This window comes from Kogia breviceps, chromosome 18 (assembly GCF_026419965.1).
Source record: "Kogia breviceps isolate mKogBre1 chromosome 18, mKogBre1 haplotype 1, whole genome shotgun sequence".
NCBI classification, from domain to species: domain Eukaryota; kingdom Metazoa; phylum Chordata; class Mammalia; order Artiodactyla; family Physeteridae; genus Kogia; species Kogia breviceps.
In genome coordinates this window covers 46,760,136-46,781,039 of record NC_081327.1, presented here as the reverse complement: position 1 = coordinate 46,781,039, position 20,904 = coordinate 46,760,136, and the positions used below count along the sequence as shown (strand labels likewise).

Below are 20,904 nucleotides of genomic sequence, written 5' to 3'. Positions count from 1 at the left end.
ACTTTGGTAACAAGTTTATATTTAATCAGGTCTTTCTTGGCTTCAGTCTCTTATGTGCAAGGCCTGACCCTTGACACACACACAGAGCCCACTGAGATTCTGCAATACTGTGGTCCTGCTTAATAAATGATTCTTTTCTTAGTCTTTATTGAGATATAATTAATATACCAAAAAATCACTTCATTAATATTTACATCTTGATAAGCTCAGACATATACTTATACCTGTGATACTCACCACAACCAAGGCTTTAAACATATCCATCACCTTCCAAATTTTCTTTGTGTTCTTTTGTGAGTTTCTTGTTTATTTGTTCATTATCAGTTTAGGGGGTTAGGAGATCTACCCTCTTAACATATTTTAACGTACATGCACAATAATGTATTGTTAACCATAGGTACTACTTGAATAAATGCTTTTTTATATTGATGATGACAAGGTACATGACATCAGGTACTATTACCCACATTCATGCATTCACGTAATCAATGATTTTGTATCGATCACTCAATTTGTGCCAGGCCCTGTCTTGGCACTGGTGACAGGATGATAAAGGAGGAAAACACAGCCCCTGACCTCATGCAGTTTTTTGTTTGTTTGTTTGTTTTCTCATGCAGTTTTATACTTTAGTGAGATGAGAGGAGAGAGAAAATACACAGAGCTTGAGTGAATAAGATGACTTCAAATACTGGTAAGTGCTATGGAGAAAACACAGTTGAATAATGAGACAGGAAGTGACAGGGCAAGACAATTCACAAAGGTTCACTGAAGTGAAGAGAGAGTGATCAGCTCATCAGGCCTTCTTGCCCCTGCAAAAACCAGTGGAGCTCCTACACAGAGAACACTGCAGGAACATGAAATACTCAGGTAGCAGAGGCCTGAAGGCCAGGTAAGGAATCAGTGCCCCAATAAAAACATTCAACTCACATCAGGTTTACGCTGGGATCTGCTTCAAAAATCTCCTGTTAGATTTGGTACACACGTAGCTCCATCCTGTTTCAGCTTTCAGAAGGTAACCGCCTAAAGACTAGCCACTATTCTGATATCTCACACTGAGAAAAACCACGCTTGCGATTTTATCTGCAAGACAGAATTCAAGAACTGTGAATTCTGAAGTATGCCACTGAACTGTTGATATCACCATCATACTCAGAAGTAAGAAGTGGAATGCAAATTTTTTTTGGTAGAAATTTATTTATTTGAGGGGCTTCGCTGGGGGCACAGTGGTTAAGAATCTGCCTACCAATGCAGGGGACACAGGTTGAAGCCCTGGTCCGGGAAGATCCCACATGCTGTGGAGCAACTAGGCCAGTGCACCACAACTACTGAGCCTGCGCTCTAGAGCTCGTGAGCCACAACTACTGAGGCCCGCACCTCCAGAGCCCGTGCTCTGCAACAAGAGAAGCCACCACAATGAGAAGCCCACGCACCGCAACGAAGAGCAGCCCCCGCTCACTGCAACTAGAGAAAGCCTGCGCGCAGCAACAAAGACCCAACTCAGCCAAAAATAAATAAATAAAATAAATAAATTTACTTTTTTTAAAAAAGAAATTTATTTATTTTGGGCTTTTTTTAACATCTTTATTGGAGTGTAGTTGCTTAACAATATGTTAGTTTCTGCTGTATAACAAAGTGAATCAGCTATATGTATACATATATCCCCATATTCCCTCCCTCTTGCGTCTCTCTCCCACCCTCCCTATCCCACCCCTCTAGGTGCACACAAAGCACCGAGCTGATCTCCCTGTGCTATGTAGCTTCTTCCCACTAGCTATTTTACATTTCGTAGTGTATATATGTCAATGCTATTTTCTCACTTTGTCCCAGTTTACCCTTCCCCCTCCCCCATGTCCTCAGTCCATTCTCTACACCTGCATCTTTATTTCTGTCTTGCCCTTAGGTTCATCAGAACCTTTTTTTTTTTTACATTCCATATATATGTGTTAGCCTATGGTATTCGTTTTTCTCTTTCTGACTTACTTCACTGTGTATGACAGACTCTAGGTCCATCGACCTCACTACAAATAACTCAATTTCATTTCTTTTTATGGCTGAGTAATATTCCATTGTATATATGTGCCACATCTTCTTTATCCATTCATCTGTCAGTGGACACCTAGGTTGCTTCCATGTCCTGGTTATTGTAAAGAGTGCTGCAATGAACATTGTGGTACATGACTCTTTTTGAATGATGGTTTTCTCAAGGTATATGCCCAGTAGTGGGATTGCTGGGTGAGATGGTAGTTCTATTTTTAGTTTTTTAAAGAACCTCCATACTGTTCTCCATAGTGGCTGTATCAATTTACATTCCCACCAACAGTGCGAGAGGGTTCCCTTCTCTCCACACCCTCTCCAGCATTTATTGTTTGTACATTTTTTTTTTTTTTTGGTGGTACGCGGGCCTCTCACTGCCGTGGCCTCTCCCGTTGCGGAGCACAGGCTCCGTACACACAGGCCCAACAGCCATGGCCCACGGGCCCAGCCGCTCCGAGGCTCGTGGGATCCTCCTGGACCGGGGCACGAACCAGCATCCCCTGCATCGGCAGGCGGACTCCCAACCACTGCCCCACCAGGGAAGCCCTGTTTTTACATTTTTTGATGATGGCCATTCTGACCGGTGTGAGGTGATACCTCATTGTAGTTTTGATTTGCGTTTCTCTAATGATTAGTGATGTTGAGCATCCTTTCATGGGTTTGTAGGCAATCTGTATATCTTCTTTGGAGAAATGTCTATTGAGATCTTCTGCCCATTTTTTGATTGGGTTGTTTGTTTTTTTGATATTGAGCTGCATGAGCTGCTTGTATATTTTGGAGATTAATCCTTTGTCAGTTGCTTCATTTGAAAATATTTTCTCCCATTCTGAGGGTTGTCTTTTCGTCTTGTTTATGGTTTCCTTTGCTGTGCAAAAGCTTTTAAGTTTCATTAGGTCCCATTTGTTTATTTTTGTTTTTATTTCCATTACTCTAGGAGGTAGATCAGAAAAGATCTTGCTGTGATTTATGTCATAGAGTGTTGCAATTTTCCAATCGACAAATTAACAAGGTCAAAATGCAATTTGGGAGGGGAAAATTAGCTGCAAATTGTCTAGGTATAAATTATTTATAATCATTACTTTAAAGACATCTATTTTAATACTTCGCATGATATTGAGATGAAACTTCTCTGAATTTATGTAATATCTTACATGTACTTGATGCAATTTACCAACAGTAGTTTATAAATTCATACAAGAAAGGTATCTGCAGAAGTGGAGCAGAGGATTTTCCTGGTGGTGCAGTGGTTAAGAATCTGCCTGCCAATGCAGGGGGACACGGGTTCGATCCCTGGTCCAGGAAGATCCCACATGCCTCAGAGCAACTAAGCCCATGCACCACAACTACTGAGCCTGCACTCTAGAGCCACAACTACTGAGCCCACGTGCCACAACTACTGAAGCCCACGTGCCTAGAGCCCACGCTCCACAACAAGAGAAGCCACCACAAGGAGAAGCCCACGCACCGCAACAAAGAGTAGCCCCCACTTGCCACAACTAGAGAAAGCCCATGCACAGTAACGAAGACCCAACACAGCCAAATAAATAAATAAATAAAACCTTCATTAAAAAAGAAAAAAAGTGAAGCAGAACATGTGATACTCCTTGCTACACTTGGGAAACTCAAGTACCTTGAGTGAAGAAACCACATTCATCTGAAGGACTAGTGGATGGCAAAGAAATGGAGAGACGGGTGCCAACTCAAGTCTTCTCAGGCATCTTCTACAACGCAGTGGCAGATAACACAGGTCAAACACTCCAGTTTACCTTTGTTCTTTGTCCTAGTCCGTTTGAGCTGCTATAACAACGATACCACAGACTGAGTGGCTTATCACTAACAGAAATTCATTTCCCACAGTTCTAGAAGCTGGAAGTCTAAGATCAGGGTGCCCCAGTGGTTGGGTTCTGGTAAAGGCCCTCTTCTGGGTTGCAGACTGCCAACTTCTAGCTGTGTCCTCCTAGTTAAAGCACCTTGTCCTTTCTCAGGTGTTGGCCTGAGAATCAGTCACAGAGTTTTCTTTCTGAGATAATTCTAATCCATCTTCACTTGTGATACCAGAACTTTTTAGAACATAATTGCTCTTTTTTAAAAAAAAAGATTGATCCATTGATTGATTGATTGATTTGGCTGCACCAGGTCTTGCAGCACGTGGGATCTTCGTTGCAGCGTGCGGGGTCTAGTTCCTTGACCAGAGATGGAATCCAGGCCCCCTGCATTGGCAGCGTGGTGTCTTAACCACTGGACCAGCAGGGAAGTCCCCATAAATGCTCTTTTAAATGTCTTTGCTTTGTTCATTTACAAGAGGTCAAAATGAAATACATATATTTTTAACTGGACTGTCACTATTTATCTCAGTCTTAATTGAGTCTAATTCATTATCAACAGGCAAGGTCAGGTATGGTGTCTGTGTGCTGGGCTCCTGCCTACACTCTGTTATCTCTTCATGCTGCAGTCTTAGCCACCCAACCCAGAAAGCCTATGAAAGGGCACATGAATCCCAGCATGCATAGAATGGTCCGTGGGGAGCAAATAAAATAGCATATCTCCATTAGCATGTGTTTCATACTAATAAATAAGACAGAAATTAGACCTCTAATATTTACTTGGGAGAGTAATCTTGCTCAGTTTATATGTAAAATGGCCGTGCTGCCTGTGCAGTGTGCCAGGCTCAAAGAAATAGTGGACGTTCACCAAGATGTTCACATTTTCTGAAGTGAACAAGAGAACCCCAAGACTAAAATGTCTTCGATTCCACTTAAATTAGCCTCATTATGACAGAAAACAGTGATCTAATCAGATCTGACATTATCTGCAAAAGTTTCTAAGTTGTCAACGCAATTTCATTATGAGCACAAGTGTCACAGTTTTGTGTATATTTTGTAATCTATATAAATGCATGGGATGTATGACATACATATAATTCATAAATAACTAGATATAAATACATTGGATGTTTACTAAACCAACATTTTATTATAAAGTCTGTTCATTCAAAAGAGTTTGGAGACACTAGTCTAAAACACCCTTTTAATCATATCAGTCACTTACTCGAAAATTGTCGTTTAATCTCCACCGGCTAAAAGGTATAGTACAAATTCTTATTGTAGTAAATTTAGCGCTTCACAAAGTGGCCCCAACCCCATTTTTAATTCTTGCTTCCTGCCACTCTTCTCATGGATTCACTCAGTATTCCCTGATCTTGTCATGATATTCTGAGTACCTCTCTCCTTCTAATTTACGTCACATTTGCACTGTTGGGGACAGACGGTTACTTGCCCCTTTCTCAAGTGGAAAGCTTACACATCTTTTGAACACTGATGGATGGTCACCTACTCTGTGAAGCTTCTCAGACTCCCCCTGACAGGGTTACAAAGTACATTGCCTTGTGCTGCCATTAGGGGTACACATCTGTGTCTCCCACCCCGCCAAACACAGGAGCCCTCTGAGGCAGAGTACAGTTGCTTTACAATGTTGTGTTAGCTTCTACTGCACAGCAAAATGAATCAGCCATACCTATACATATATCCCCTCCATTTAAGACACTACAGTGCATTAAGTAGAGTTTCCTGTGCTATACCGTATTAATAGAACCTAGAAATGCTTTGGGCTCTGCTGATTCTGAAAAGCACCTCAGCTGTATAACATTGCCACCTAGTGGTAGACTTCAAAACACTAACTCAAAATAATTCTGTTTCACTGCTTGAAAGCTAAGTACAGTTAAGTCCCCTACATGCGAATGAGTTCTGTTCCAAGAGCGCGTTCGTAAGTCCAGTTTGTTTGGAAGTCCAACAAAGTTAGTCTAGGTACCCAACTAACACAATCGGCTGTATAGCACTGCGCTGCAATAGGTTTATTACACTTTTCACACAAATAATACATCTTAAAAAATACAAAAAATAAAGAAAACGTTTTTTATCTTACAGTAATCTTACAGACATGTGAACTAACTTACGTGATTGGACATGCGAACACAGGTTAGCATCTTTGAAAGTTTGCAAATTGAAGGTTCGTACGTAGGGGATTTACTGTACATGAATAGGAGGTTAGCTTCTGGCCATGATGGAATAACAGGGAACAAATTTTCCCTTCCACCAAGAAAAAAAAGAAGACAAAATATATCACATAATGGTTTGCAAGACATTAAATAATGGGCAATAGAGGAGAGTGGTTCTGTGAAACCAGCGACAAGGTCAGCCCTACAATCTCCCCAGATTGCTGCCTTGAAAGAGATCGCAGGCCACAGAGCAAGTATGGGGTGGGAGTGGGTAGTGGACTCATTATGTCTTTTTTTCTAAGTTAACCATTTTATTTATTTATTTATTTTTGGCTGTGTTGGGTCTTTGTTGCTGCACGCGGGCTTCCTCCAGTTGTGGCGAAGCCCGTATTGAAGCCCGTATTGGATTTCAGTAGCCCCGGCGAGCAGGGGCTACTCTTCGTTGCGGTGCACAGGCTTCTCATTGTGGTGGCTTCTCCTGTTGCAGAGCACAGGCTCTAGGCAGGCGGGCTTCAGTAGTTGCAGCATGTGGGCTCAGTAGTTGTGGCTCACGGGCTCTAGAGTGCAGGCTCAGTAGTTATGGTGCACGGGCTTAGTTATTCCATGGCACATGGGATCTTCCCGGACCAGGGATCGAACCCTTGTCCCCTCCATTGGCAGGCAGATTCTTAACCACTGCACCACCAGGGAAGTCCCTGGACTCATTATTGATCATGTATCAATATCTGTTCATCAATTGTAGGAAACGTGCAGCACTAACGTAAGATGTTAATTATAGAAGAAACTATACGTTACAAATTGCATCTTTATAAGAACTCTGTGCTCAATTTTTCTGTAAACCTGAAACTGCTCTTCAGAGTGTGTGTGGGCAAGGCACGCAGAGCGCTGGGGGTGCCATGGGCCAGTTGAGGGGACCCGCAGGTGAGGCGTTCACAGCAGCTCATGAGCTGTCTTCTTGACGGAGTCTGCGATGCAGTTGGTATGATCCGCATCCCTTAATGCCCTCTGAGAGTCCTCTCTGCCACCCCCAGTCACATAGCCCATATTCAGCCTTCTTGATGAGGTGAAAGAGGACCCTTCGGCGGTGTCCTGTGTTCCTCCGCGGGAGATCACAGGCCAAGAAACTTTCTCGAGGCCCTAAGCTGTGCTGTTCTGAGGAAGGAAAGATGTAGGCAAAGTCAAGCTATTCCTCTTATCCACTCCAATGCATCCAAACTTTTTTTCCCTCCAACAGTGTGCTGGAACTTCTCTGGAAACTCTGACTTCCACAAAGGCTCTCTTTTCAATTTCTTTTAGAGGCTCCCTGGTCTGAAGCAGAGAAGGGCTGGAGCTGGTTCACAGGCCACTGCAGGGTCCATGACCAGGACCAAGGTGTGTGTGCCTATAACCCAATGCACAGGTGGGTGACGCCTCCTGGGTCACTTGGCATATGGTGCTAGATCCCACAGACCCCACAAAGGCAATCTGTCTGTGGATGAATGCCAAATGTTTGTTGTTGGGGTGGAGGTGGTGACAAAAACGAGTGACATCTCATGCTGCCATGATGCTGACATCCTGGAGACATGTTGATTGTCATGGTGGGGAAGGACGCCACTGACATGTAGTGGGCAGAGAAACCGCCAAACATCCTACACCATCTAAGACACCCCCCACAGAGAAGGATCCAATATAAAAATGCCAGTAGAGACAAGGTTGAGAAATGTCGATGAATAATATCCAGTTGTGAAAAGGGAGAACAAAGTCACAAGACTTAAACCACATTATTTCAAGACATAATATAAAGCCACAGTGACCAAAACCATGCAATTGGTGTACAGATAGACAAATAGATCAATGGGACAGATTAGTGAGTGCAGAAATAGACTCATACATATAAACTGATTTTCCACCAAGGTCCCGAGGCCATTTGATGGGGAAAGGATAATCTTTCAACAAATGGTACTGAAACAATAAAATGTATGTGTAAACCTCTACCCTTAATCTCACACCATATACAAAAATTATGTTGTGTCATAGACCAATTTTAGGAGCTTAATCTATGAAATTCTAGGAGAAAACATAAGCAGAGCTTCCCTGGTGGCGCAGTGGTTAAGAATCCGCCTGCCAGTGCAGGGGACACGGGTTTGAGCCCTGGTCCGGGAAGATCCCACATGCCGCAGAGCAACTAAGCCCAAGCACCACACCTACTGAGCCTGTGCTCTAGAGCCCGCAAGCCACAACTACTGAGCCCACATGTTAAAACTACTGAAACCCGCATGCCTAGAGCCCGAGCTCCTCAACAAGAGAAGCCACCACAGGGAGAAGCCCATGCACCGCAACGAAGAGTAGCCCCTGCTCGCTGCAACTAGAGAAAGCCTGCGTGCAGCAACGAAGACCCAACGCAGCCAATTAATTAATTAATTAATTAATTAATTTTTTTAAAAAAAAGAAATGAAAGGAGATGAAGAACAAGATGAAGAACATATTGGACATGAGGGTTCTTAGTGCAGTGATTGAAAGGTTCTAAAGCACATTAATGCTGATTATTGCACTACTCAGTAAATTTACTTAAATCATTGAATCATACACTTGGTAGGGGTAAATTTTTTATCTGTAAAATGTACCTAAATAAAGCTGTTTGAAAAAAGAGCATTGACCAGGGATTACTGTATTTGTCCCTCTCCCTCAGCTCAGATGACGTCTGCCTGGTTGCCAGGCAGTGATGTGGTTCCAGACACAACGCTCTCAACATTCTCTGAAGTCTGTTGTGAGCAGCGGCGTTCTGGACATGAGGTAGTGCTGCAGTATTTGTGATGCTGTGTGTCCTGCTGGTCCAGGAGATGTGGAGCTGGGCAGTGGTGACACTTTCAGGGGACCTCAGACCAGGCCTAGCTCTCCACTCATTGCTGTATTTGATGGCACTCGAGATGGTCATGGTCGGAATTATCAAGGTCTGACTTCATTCAAATGGAGACAAACTACACTGGAGACTCTGCCCCTCTGGAGGAAAGACAACATATCTTTACACTTTGCCTAACTGAAAATGAATTTGAAGGGCATGAGTCAACTTCAGTGGAACCCCTTTGGGAGACCACAGTATCAGCAATAAGAAAATTAGAAGCCATGAATAAAGACCTAGAAACATCTAACCCTTTTCTTAGGTGTAAAGTGGACATTCCAAAAACTACCAAAAGAGGACAAATCTCAAAATGTAAAACAAGTTGAGCTAATGGCTGGCATTATCAGAAAAATCTGGTCCTTAACAAGGTACAGCAGAGGACACACAAAATTCAAGTCGTTGCTACTGTTACATCCTTCAAAATCCATCAGGAAAATGAAGAAGAAATTCAGGTAACTCTATGAGGAAAAGTCTCATCTTCAAGGAAGCCTAACACCGTTTTCAAGAGAAGCTTAATGAGTGAAAAGAGTGGGCACATTTACTATACAGAATAAAAAGATATTATAAAACTTTTTTTTAAAAGCCAGATCAAGCTTCTGGGTGAACTTCGGGGAAGGAGGAGGATTGGGCTTCTGCTCCTGGAGAAGACACATGGGTGGTGGGAGCTTGGAATTGGAGGTAACAAGTTCACCAGAAAACAGAGACCACATGGATGGCAAATCAAAGGGAGTTTTGAAGACTATGACTGATGTGACTGAGTTAAATACTTATTTAAAAACTCTTGAAGAAAAAAGAAACCAACTACATATTAACTGAACTGAGGAATATGAAATAATTGATGCCCTTAAATTTCATATGAAATGTCTCCAAACTGGGAAAGCTTCACTGCAGTCAGAAAAAAAGCACAGTTAGAAAGGGACATGTCACAGCTCCAGTGGAAACTTAAAGTCCTCCTTGAACCATATCAGGAAAAAAAATAATGTTCACCAGACACCTGATTTAGTTTTTGTTTTTGTTTTTTGTTTTTTGCAGTACGCGGGCCTCTCACCGTTGTGGCCTCTCCCATTGCGGAGCACAGGCTCCAGACGCGCAGGCTCAACGGCCATGGCCCACGGGCCCACCCGCTCCGCGGCATGTGGGATCTTCCCGGACCGGGGCACGAACCCGTGTCCCCTGCATTGGCAGGCGGACTCCCAACCACTGCGCCACCAGGGAAGCCCCAGACACCTGATTTAGAGGGAACATACCTGCAAAGAAAGGTACAGTGGAATCTTTCAAAAGCAGACGACAAAGCCAGCCGCTAATGTGAAGAGATGGACATCTACAGAATACAAGCCAGAACTCTCTTTTTGGGGGGCGAGGCGGGGCATGGCGCTGCGCAGCATGTGGGATCTTACTTCCCCGACCAGGGACTGAACCGGGGATTGAACCCAGGCCCTTGGTAGTGAGAGCGAGCAGTCCTAACCACTGGACCTCCAGGGAATTCCCAAACCAGAATTCTTTCAGGAAAATGTGAAAGAATCACACATTATTATCAAAGCCTATTTAGAGAAAAGTTCATGACAATGAGTTGAAACCTCTACTGGCTGAATTCTGTGTAGTGTCCCTCCATAGCTTAAGAAAATGTATACCTGAGACAAATAAACTGAGGAAGAATGTAAGGTTTTGTAAAAGATCCTTATGCCCCTGGTGTTTCAAACAGGACAGGGGGAGAGGACAGACATCCTCTGGATGTCCAGATCCTGAAGGAAGGAGCAGCCCCAGGCTGAGGCTGGTTAAGGATCCAACGTCCCTCCAAGGACCAGGACCCCAGGGGACAGATGCCTCCAGGAGGTCCGCTTCATCCTGACAGAGCAGATCTTTCTCAAGATCAAAAGAGAGTGTGCCCTGGTGCAGACAGCAGCTAGGGACTTTCTTTTGATTCAACAAATCATGGGATTGGAATTGAACTGGTCTGGGCTCTGATGCTACACCTTACCCCTTGTCAAACTTCAGATGTTTTAGAAAGGCTTAAGGGAGCAGCTCAGGAAAAGAGAACTCTCTGGTCTTCCCCCTGTTCCAGAAATTCAGGAAGAAATTGCCTGGGAACCTTCTCCATGGAGGGACTTCCCTGGCCCTGCACCTCTCGCCATCTTCCATCAGCCACAAGAAATGATTTTATACCAAAGGCTGTCCACACAGCCTGAAAGCAGAAGTGAGTCACCTTGGAATTGATCCCACTTTCTATTGAGCCTGCAACTATAAAACCAGAACCACAGCCAGATACTCTTTCTCTCTCTACTAAAATAATTTTCTTTTTCTCTATTTTAGCTTTATTGCTATTAAGTGATTATATAATGTTTAAAATGAAAACCACATGGGATTATGCTTCTATGCCTGTATATTATTTCAGTGTGACACTAAATTAATTGCTTCCATTTATTTTATTTGCAAGAAGTGTAATTAGAGTTTGTTGTTGTTTTTAACAGGTGTTCTAAAATAATCTAGGAAACCAGCAAATATTTTATTTTGAGTTCCTTTTAAAATAATTTATGGGTTTTTTTTTTTGGCTGCCTTGGGTCTCTGTTGCCATGCGCGGGCTTTCTCTAGTTGCGGTGAGCAGGGGCTACTCTTCGTTGCAGTGCACGGGCTTCTCATTGCAGTGGCTTCTCTTGTTGCAGAGCACGGGCTCCAGGTGCACAGGCCTCAATAGTTGCGGCACATGGGCTCAGCAGTTGTGGCCCACGGGCTCCAGAGCACAGGCTCAGTAGCTGTGGTGCACGGGCCTAGTTGCTCCACGGCATGTGGGATCCTCCCGGACCAGGGATCAAACCCGTGTCCTCCGCACCGGCAGGTGGATTCTTAACCACTGAGCCACCAGGGAAGCCCTCTCTATTGGTTTATTGCCATTATATAAAATGACACACACATCTCAAAAGGAGACCTGATAGGTTTATAATGTTTAGGGTTGTGTTGTACCTGATGTGAAAGTGAATCACATTTAACACTGAAGCCACAGCTGCTTTAACCTCCACAACCTAAACTCCTTAGGGTGTTGACTAGAAGCAACCTTAACCTTGACCCTGAAAGCTACCCCTGGGGAAAGGGAGGGCTGACTGAGTTCACAGGTCAAACCCAGCCACTCTTCACCCAGCCCTGCCCCAGACAAAATTATGAAGGTGACAAGGTTTTTTCGGGACCCTTGATTCCCTTGCCTGTCCCCTGTCCTGTGTGCTATACCACTCCACCCCATCACAAGCCTGGATTTGGGATTGGGAAGGACCTCAGAAGCCAGAGTCAACCCTCACCACTTCCTCCCTGAGCTTTCTCACCTTCACAACTGTGCAGTCAGTGGAACATTTAAAAACCCTAAAGGAGGGCTTCCCTGGTGGCACAGTGCTTAAGAACCCGCCCACCAATTCAGGGGACACCGGTTCAAGCCCTGGTCCGGGAAGATCCCACAGGCCGTGGAGCAGCTAAGCCCATGTGCCACAACTACTGAGCCTGTGCTGTAGAGCCCACGAGCCACAACTACTGAGCCCACATGCCACAACTACTGAAGCCCACATGCCTAGAGCCCATGCTCCACAACAAGAGAAGCCACCGCAATGAGAAGCCCACACACCACAATGAAGACCCAATACAGCCAAAAATAAATAAATAAATAAAACCCTAAATGAGACCATGAGGCCACCCTGCTCAAAGCCCATCAATGCCTCCAAGTCACACTGAGACTCAAATCCATGCTTCCATGACCCCGCCAAGGTGGTGCATGTCCTGGTCCAGGCATGTACATGCCCACGCCCCTCCTAACAGCCACTGGCCAGCCTTCTGTTCAGTTAGCATCTCAAGCTCACCTGTGGCATTCCCTCTGTCAGAAGCACCTTTCCACAGATAGGTGGGTGCTCCCTCCTTCACTTAGGTACCAATTCCAATCCTGTCTTCTTAAAGTGGCCTTCGCCGACCACTGTAGCTTAGTGATGGCATTTCACCCGCCCCTCTCTATTCCTTTGCCCTACTCATTGCCTCCTAGCAGTCATCCTTCCTGAAATCGTTTTATTTCCATGTTTATTCACGCCTACTTTCTGCCATCACCCTCTGCACTATAACGGCCAATAGGACAGAGAGATTATCTTACTTCCCCTGAGACCTCTCCTGTCTGGCACGTGACAGGAGCTCATTAAGGATTTGAGAAACTGAGCAAGAAATTAATCAGTCCAGTGGGAAGATCGATGAGACCTCAGACCTGCCCAAACATCAGAGTAAGGCCATTCTGGGCCTCCACTACAGGAACTCCTTGGAGCCTGACCTGGGACCCAACTGCTCCCACTACCTGAATGTTCCCAGAGGAACACAGCTTATGTCCCAGAAACTGCTCCTCTCTCATGAGTGGCTTTCAGGCCAAGGACTGCGCATTCACGCAGTCCACGTGGAGGGCAGGGGAAGCTCCAGGTTGCAGGGAAATAGGGAGGTGGTTTGCAGGAAAGAGACACGGTGGGGTGGCCACTGCCTCCTGTACCGCAGTGTTGAGCAGGAAAGAGCTGGGGTGCCTTTGTGGTAAAGGAAAAGCCGCTGGGCCTCAGGGGCCCAGATTACTTCACTGGTTCGGACAGTCAGTCCCTAGCGACGAGGGACCTGCAAGCGTTTAACTCCCAGCTCCTCCTGGGAGTCATGACTAATATCGGCGAGGCAAGAAGTCACAAAGCACAGACCTTCATAAGAGCTCCATGTTGTCTTCTACTTCATCACCTGTAAGCCCCCCGATGGCTCCCCTCTAGCGCAAGGGTTACATGCAGAGATGAGGAAACAGGTTCAAACAAGCTCCAAATTATGAAACATTGAGAGGTGGTTATCAGCTCAGAAACTTAAACCCGCTCCCTGGAATCCCTCAACTCTAACACAGAGACATGCAGGTTAAATGAGATGAATTTATGCAAAACTCTTAGTACATGGTAAAATAAGTTGCTACTTTTATCATCACACTCATAACGGGCATTGAATCTGGAACTTCCATCCCCAAATCCCATTCATTTTCCACTCTCTGAAAAGCTGTTTTGCCTCTGTTTATGTTTTTTTTTTCCCAATTATTTTTTTAAATTGAAGTACAGCTGATTTACAATGTTGTGTTAGTTTCCAGTGTATAACACGGTGATTCAGATATAGATATATATTCTTTTCAGATTCTTTTCCATTATAGGTTATTACAAGATATTGAGTACAGTTCCCTGTGCTATAGAGTAGGACCTTGTTGTTTATGTATTTTATATATAGTAATGTGTAGCTGTTAATCCCGAACTCCTAATTTATCCCTCCCCCTCCTTTCTCCTTTGGTAACCGTAAGTTTCTTTTCTGTGGCTGTGAGTCTATTTCTGTTTTGTAAATAAGTTCATTTGTATCATTTTTTTAGATTCCACATATAAGTGACGTTATATGAGATTTGTCTTTGTCTGGCTTACTTCACTTAGTGTGATAATCTCTAGATCCATCCGTGTTGCTGCAAATAACATTATTTCATTCTTTTCTATGGCTCAATAATATTCCACTGTATATATGTACCACATCTTTATCCATTCATCTGTCAATGGACATTTACATTGTTTCCATGTCTTGGCTATTGTAAATAGTGCGGCTATAAACATAGGGGTGCATGTATCTTTTTGAATTACAGTTTTGTCTGGATATATGCCCAGGAGTGGGATTGCTGGATCATATGGCAACTCTATTTTTAGTTTTTTGAGGAACTTCCATACTGTTTTCCATAGTGGCTGCACCAACTTACACTCCCACTAACAGTGTAAGAGGGTTCCCTTTTCTCCACATCCTCTCCAGGATTTATTATTTGTAAACATTTTATGATGGCCACTCTGACCAGTGTGAGGTGACAGCTCAAAGTAGTTTTGATTTGCGTTTCTCTAACAATAAGAGATGTTGAGCATCTTTTCATGTGCCTATTGGCCATCTGGATGTCTTCTTTGGAGAAACGTCTGTTTAGATCTTATGCCCATTTTTTGATTGGGTTGTTTGTTTGCTTGTTTGTTTGACATTGAGCTGTATGACCTGTTTGTGTATTTTGGAAATTAAGCCCTGTCAGTCACATCATTTGCAAATATTTTCTCCCATCCCATAGGTTGTCTTACTTTGGTTTTGGTTTCCTATGCTGTGCAAAAGCTTGTAAGTTTGATTAAGTCCCATTTGCTTATTGTTTGAACTTTTACGGGCTGGCGAACTGCATCAAAATGTTTAGGGTGAGAGGGCCTCTCATGGAGGGAAATGGTCATTTACTCAGGAGGAGGGCCCCCAGAGATAGTGAGTATGCTCATGCTTGGGCCAGGTCTGTGCAGCTTGGAAGCATAAGAGCACACCTTTCCAGAGGCAGATCCAAACATCAGTGGGCGCAGGTGGGAAAGGGGTTCAGCCTTGAGTTCAGATCACAAGAACAAGGGAAACCAAGGGTAAAGTGGGTCATTTCAGGCTCACTGTGAGTGGGGAAGAAACAATGGAAGCATAATTAGCAAATGCAATCCTAATTAGAACCACAGTGGGGATTCTTTCTGGAACTGGGCAAAACATTTTGCAGGTAACTATGGGAATAAATGTGAAAGGGTAGTAAAGTCAGTAGTATAATACTGGAAATAAACTTGTGTGCTTCTCTGCAACGTAACAGCTGAAACCTAGTGAGTTCTCCCTCTGCCTTGCTCTGAGCCCTGACATCCACTAATCCGTGTCACCATCTGGTATCACCATCATTTGAGTATGTGCCTCTTTTCAAGTTCAGAGTATGGAGTTGCTCCTGCCTCATTCTCAGACATCAGTGACCTGCAGAGCTTTCCACAGATCACTAACTGCTTCATGTGGGAACTTGATAGGATTGTAATTCTTAGATAATGCTCCATAACTGTAGACTATTTCCATGTGACTTTTGGATGTCCTTCCTTGTTATTCTATTTGTAGGTGGTATAATGACAGTATTTTGTGGCTACCAAAAGACCACTAAAATACTCAGAAACACAAAATTTTCTTTTTTCTAAAATGATTTAGGGGCTTCCTTGGTGGCACAGTGGTTGAGAGTCCGCCTGCCGATGCAGGGGACGCGGGTTCGTGCCCTGGCCCGGGAAGATCCCACGTGCCGCAGAGCGGCTGGGCCCATGAGCCGTGGCCGCTGAGCCTGCGCGTCCGGAGCCTGTGCTCCGCAACGGGAGAGGCCACAACAGTGAGAGGCCCGCGTACCAAAAAAAAAAAAAAAAAAAAAAAAAAAAAGAAAGGATTTCATTAGGGAGTAAATTTGGTGAGTGCCTTCTTTTCTTTTCCTCTATATCTAGACTGTGTAAGGACAGTATTTTGGTGATGGATATTTATTAATGTCCCATAACTAGTGAGAGTTTATCATGAGTGGTCTTATGACGACTAGAGAGATTTGAAAGACAAAGTTTACTTCTGTGTCCCAAGAACTGGACTGACTCTAGTTATAAGATTAATATAGTTAACTAAGTTATTTGTGGTTCAAAAAGAAAGTAGTCTGTGAAAACTTGTATAGGCCAAGCCTTACTTCCTTCAGTATCCATCTATCCATCCTGTGTTTAGTGTATAAACAGCATTGAGGAGACCTGCTCTGTGGATTCAGCCACCTTCATCCTTCAGCCTCAGAATCCAGCTCCGCACAAAGATTACCAATATGGAATGGGAGGTTTCACCCAGTTTCACAATTTTTTTTTCTACGCCACCCTATTCCATGCCCCCACCCCCTGCTGACCCACTGTAACCCTGACGAACATCTCTCAAAAACAGCCTTTCAGGGTGCACTTTAGTGAATGAGAATGTAGGTGAAACAGAGTCACTGTGATGCTTAAGAAGGACTCTGAACTCAGATTTAACCTTGAGATTCTTCACCCCACAAACCCAGCCAGCCCAAGACCAAATTATGATGATGAAAATATTTTTTTAGGCCCGCTGATTCCCATCTCTGTTCTAATGCCCTTCACCTCTCCCTCGCCACCTCGTCTTGTCTTGGGAATGGAAAGGACCTGAGCCAAGCTGTCGACCCTCCCCCACTTCCCAGTGGGCATCTCCATCCCCAGCCACTGATTAGCCAACCCAGTGACAGTTGGAGCTGATGTTCACAGACAGTTTAGAACTCTGCCTTCCACCAGGACAGAGCAAGGGCACTTGGTCCAGGAGGCACAAGCCCCCGCTGAGGACCAGCCTGCCATGACTGGGCCTTGGGAACCCCTACCTCTCCCGGGATCATTTTCCACTCACCACTGCAGACTGCCAGGAGACGTAAACAAGGCTGTGTGCAGCCAGCTGCCCTTCAGTCCTCACAGCATTGTCGGTGCCCAGGTCACCCCTGTCACAAGCAGAGACAACCATCTACACCAGCTGGGCTATAGCAGGCCCCCTTCCCAATGACCTGAGGTGCTTCAGAATGGCTGATCTGAATGAGGTGGAGTCTAGGAATAAATGTATTTTGTTGTTCAAATGAACAGAATACAGACCACTTCCTGGTCTTGTGGAGAAGAGTATAAAGCATGCAGTAGTGCATGTTTCTGACCTTGGCCATAGGTGAGTGAGACTACTAACAATTCTACTTTAAAAAAAAATTTCAAAGTGTCTCTTATTTGGTTTTGATGGAAAAAATTTTCACATATTGAGGTATGGGGAAGTCATTCTGGCTTTCACATGATTTAACTTGAACTTTATGCTAACTAGAGTAGCTTGTTTTGTGGCCCATCAAACATGTACAGTATATCTGCTTTAACCATTGAAGAAAAGAATGCATTCAAAAATCAGAATGGAGTGAGTGTGGTTCAGGCATCCAAACTAGAGCCAGGTGGCCATTGTGGATGTAGTTTCAGACAAGTTCCTGCATCACTGAGAACTTGAAATTTCTGAACTGGATAAATTCAAGGACACCACCAGCCGTTCTCAAAACAATATCTGCTAGCAGCTGCCAGCTGCAACCTTGTGGTCTCAAGGTCTTCACTTGTAACTGTGCAACTATTTCAGACCCCAACCAATCCTTACTTGACAAGCACCGTTACTTCTTGCCAGCTTCAGTCCTAATTCTTGACAAACAACTTATGTAGTTTTGTGAGTTTTGCCTTTATAAGCCTCCCCCCATTCTGTAGTCCTGCAGAGCACAATTCAAGTGCTTCTGGAATCTGTATCTCCCAGGTTATAGTCCTCAGTTTGGCTCAAATAAAACTCTTTTCTATTCCCTTTATAGATTGTTTGTTGATTATTTCAGTCAACAATTTATTATTTTTTTGTCACACGGTTATTATTTGGGGTGGGGGTGGGAATAGTAGACCAAAGGAAGCACCCTCCCCCAACAGCCAAAGAAGCATTGTTAGTTTTTAGTTGTATCATGACATTTTGCCTGATCGTACAACTAAACTTTTTCTTTGATCACATTGAATCATGAATGCTTTTGAGTTTGGCACATATGTCCCCAACTAACCCAAGTATATGGGGTTTCCATCAGTTGATGCATTTGCATCCTAGGTGATGTTCTAGGATGTCTCTGCCTAGAGGCTTCCTGATGCAGCCCGCACCTAAACGGATTTCCCATATAGGCTGGTCCTGGCCCTCTGCTCCCCTGACATGACCCAAGATGAGATCTGACCCCTGGACACATTGCTGAGTATTGATTTACCTGAAGTGTCCCTCAATGTCGAATGTGCCTGGGTGACTTCATGGTGTCCAGGACAAGCCCAACTCAGGTCCAGGACAATAACCTTGCAGCAAAGATCTGTCTCTCAGCACACTGTTCTGGGCACTATGTCCACCACTCTCTTTTCTATCCTATCTGCAATTTTGTCTTTCCTTATAACTGTGGTTTTTATTCCTCTTGATGTAATAGGCATAAGTTTACAAATTTTGAATTATGGTTGACTCCAACTTAGGGATGTCTTAGAATTGGATCTTGTGTGGGAAAGGCATGTAGCAAATGAATATACATTCCATAGTAAACTGAAAGCTATTCAGCATGATTTCATGGTTTGTTCTAAAAACACAAAAAAAATCTTTTTTCTGTTAAATAAATAATTGTACTAACCATGGAACCTTAAAACAAAATCTGGAATCTGAGTTTCAGCGACAGCCTTTTTTTTTTTGCTGCACCGAGCATCTTGTGGGATCTTAGTTCCCTGACTAGGGATTGAACCCATGCCACAGCAGTAGAAGCACTGAGTCCTAACCACTGGACTGCCAGGGAATTCTCCAGACAGACTTCTCTTTAATGACACTTTTGTACTTCCTCAGTAAAATGGAAGATGTGTGAATAGTTAAGAAAAATAAAATTAGAAAAGAGGAGAGAGTTTAGAATCGAGGGTTGATTATTTGGATAGACTATTTGTTTTGTATTCCTTCCAACTGATAGAATATTTAGGACACATCAGGTTTCAGAAAGGCAAGTGGTATTTTTCTTAGACAAAATAACAGAAGAATATTATCAGGATATATAAGTGTTCTGTAAATAAATATACATGCATCTATATTCATATTCATATACATAATGTGTTATATCCTTAGGAATATTAAGAAAGTGCTACACTTGATTATTTCTCAATGTGAAGTGTGTGCTATAATGAATGCAAGGTTAGAGATAAGTATATGTGATCTGACATAAAAGTTGGTAGTAAAGGAAATCTTAAGAATACCAATCTAAATACCATTATGAAGGTTTTGGCTACAAATGTCAAGTTTTCTAGGTTTTAGCCTAAAGTAATATTACCCAGGAATCTGAAATTGTCTCCTAGGTCATTAGCATCCCAGCCATGGCAGCTTGACCGATTTATTCCTGGGAAAATGTTGCTAGTGTGTCATGATTATATGCATATGAAACAGTTCTGAAAAGGACCCCAGGACTGAATAAGAAGAAATATATTTCTGTGTACTCAGTTTCATTGTATTAAAGTTTCTATTCTTGGGAATTTCACATTTTATTTCAACTTCTTAATTTGAATGTTAGAAATAAAATATTGGGAGGGATAAATTAGGAGTTTGGTATTAACATATACACATTCCTACATATAAAATGGGTAACCAACAAGGACCTACTGCATAGCACAGGGAACTATACTCAGTATTGTGCAATAACATATAAGGGAAAATAATCTGAAAATATATATATAAAAAATACATATAACCCACTGTAACCCTGATGAACATCTACATTCTCATTCTCTACATTTATATATATAAAATACATATATAAAACTGAATCGCTGGGCTTCCCTGGTGGCGCAGTGGTTGAGAGTCCACCTGCCGATGCAGGGGACATGGGTTCGTGCCCCGGTCCGGGAGGATCCCACATGCCGCGGAGTGGCTGGGCCCGGGAGCCACGGCCACTGGGCCTGCGCATCCAGAGCCTGTGCTCCGCAACGGGAGAGGCCACAACAGTGAAAGGCCCGCGTACCGCAAAAAAAAAAAAAAAAAAAAAAAAAAAAAAAAAAAAAAAACTGAATCACTATGCTGCACACCTGAAACTAACACAACATTGTAAATCAACTCTACTTCAATTTTTAAAAATAATAATTTTTAAATAAAATATAATTAATATATTAAAACCTACTTACATGTCTTCCTGAAGCACCCAGACAGCAAGAGGCCTCAGATTTTAGAACAGCAGAATTCAGTGGTATGTTGATTTTTATCAAGTCTGGGAGTCAAGAGGAAAGTAGCATGAAGATCTTGGAAAACCAGAATGATGATAAAGCATTAGAAGAATAGAAGGGTAGATTTAAAAGATATAATAATTATAATTTTGATGAGTAAATAATTAACAAAAAAGTTAAACATGAATTATAATTTAGTGTTCTAATGGTAAACATACAGTAAATTTCAATTTTCTTAACATTATGTCATCTGGACTTAAAATATTGATATTGGGTTATGAAATAATTATTATTTCTCTAATAATAAAATCTATTTTATCAATATAATAAATATGTAGTACTATTAAAATATTAATAGAAACTTAATTTTGAACTTAAAATGTTTTACTAACACCAATATTATA

At 43.0% G+C, this 20,904-nt stretch overlaps 1 long non-coding RNA gene across 2 annotated transcripts in view; it reads right to left on the bottom strand.

The window, feature by feature from the left end:
- LOC136793106 (uncharacterized) overlaps nt 1–20,571 on the bottom strand; it is a 112,378-nt gene extending 91,807 nt beyond the window's left edge. For both annotated transcript variants that reach the window (XR_010837926.1, XR_010837925.1), the window contains exon 1: nt 20,462–20,571. This is a non-coding gene — a long non-coding RNA (uncharacterized lncRNA). The remainder of the gene's footprint in view (nt 1–20,461) is intronic.
- Nucleotides 20,572–20,904: the final 333 nt, after the last annotated feature.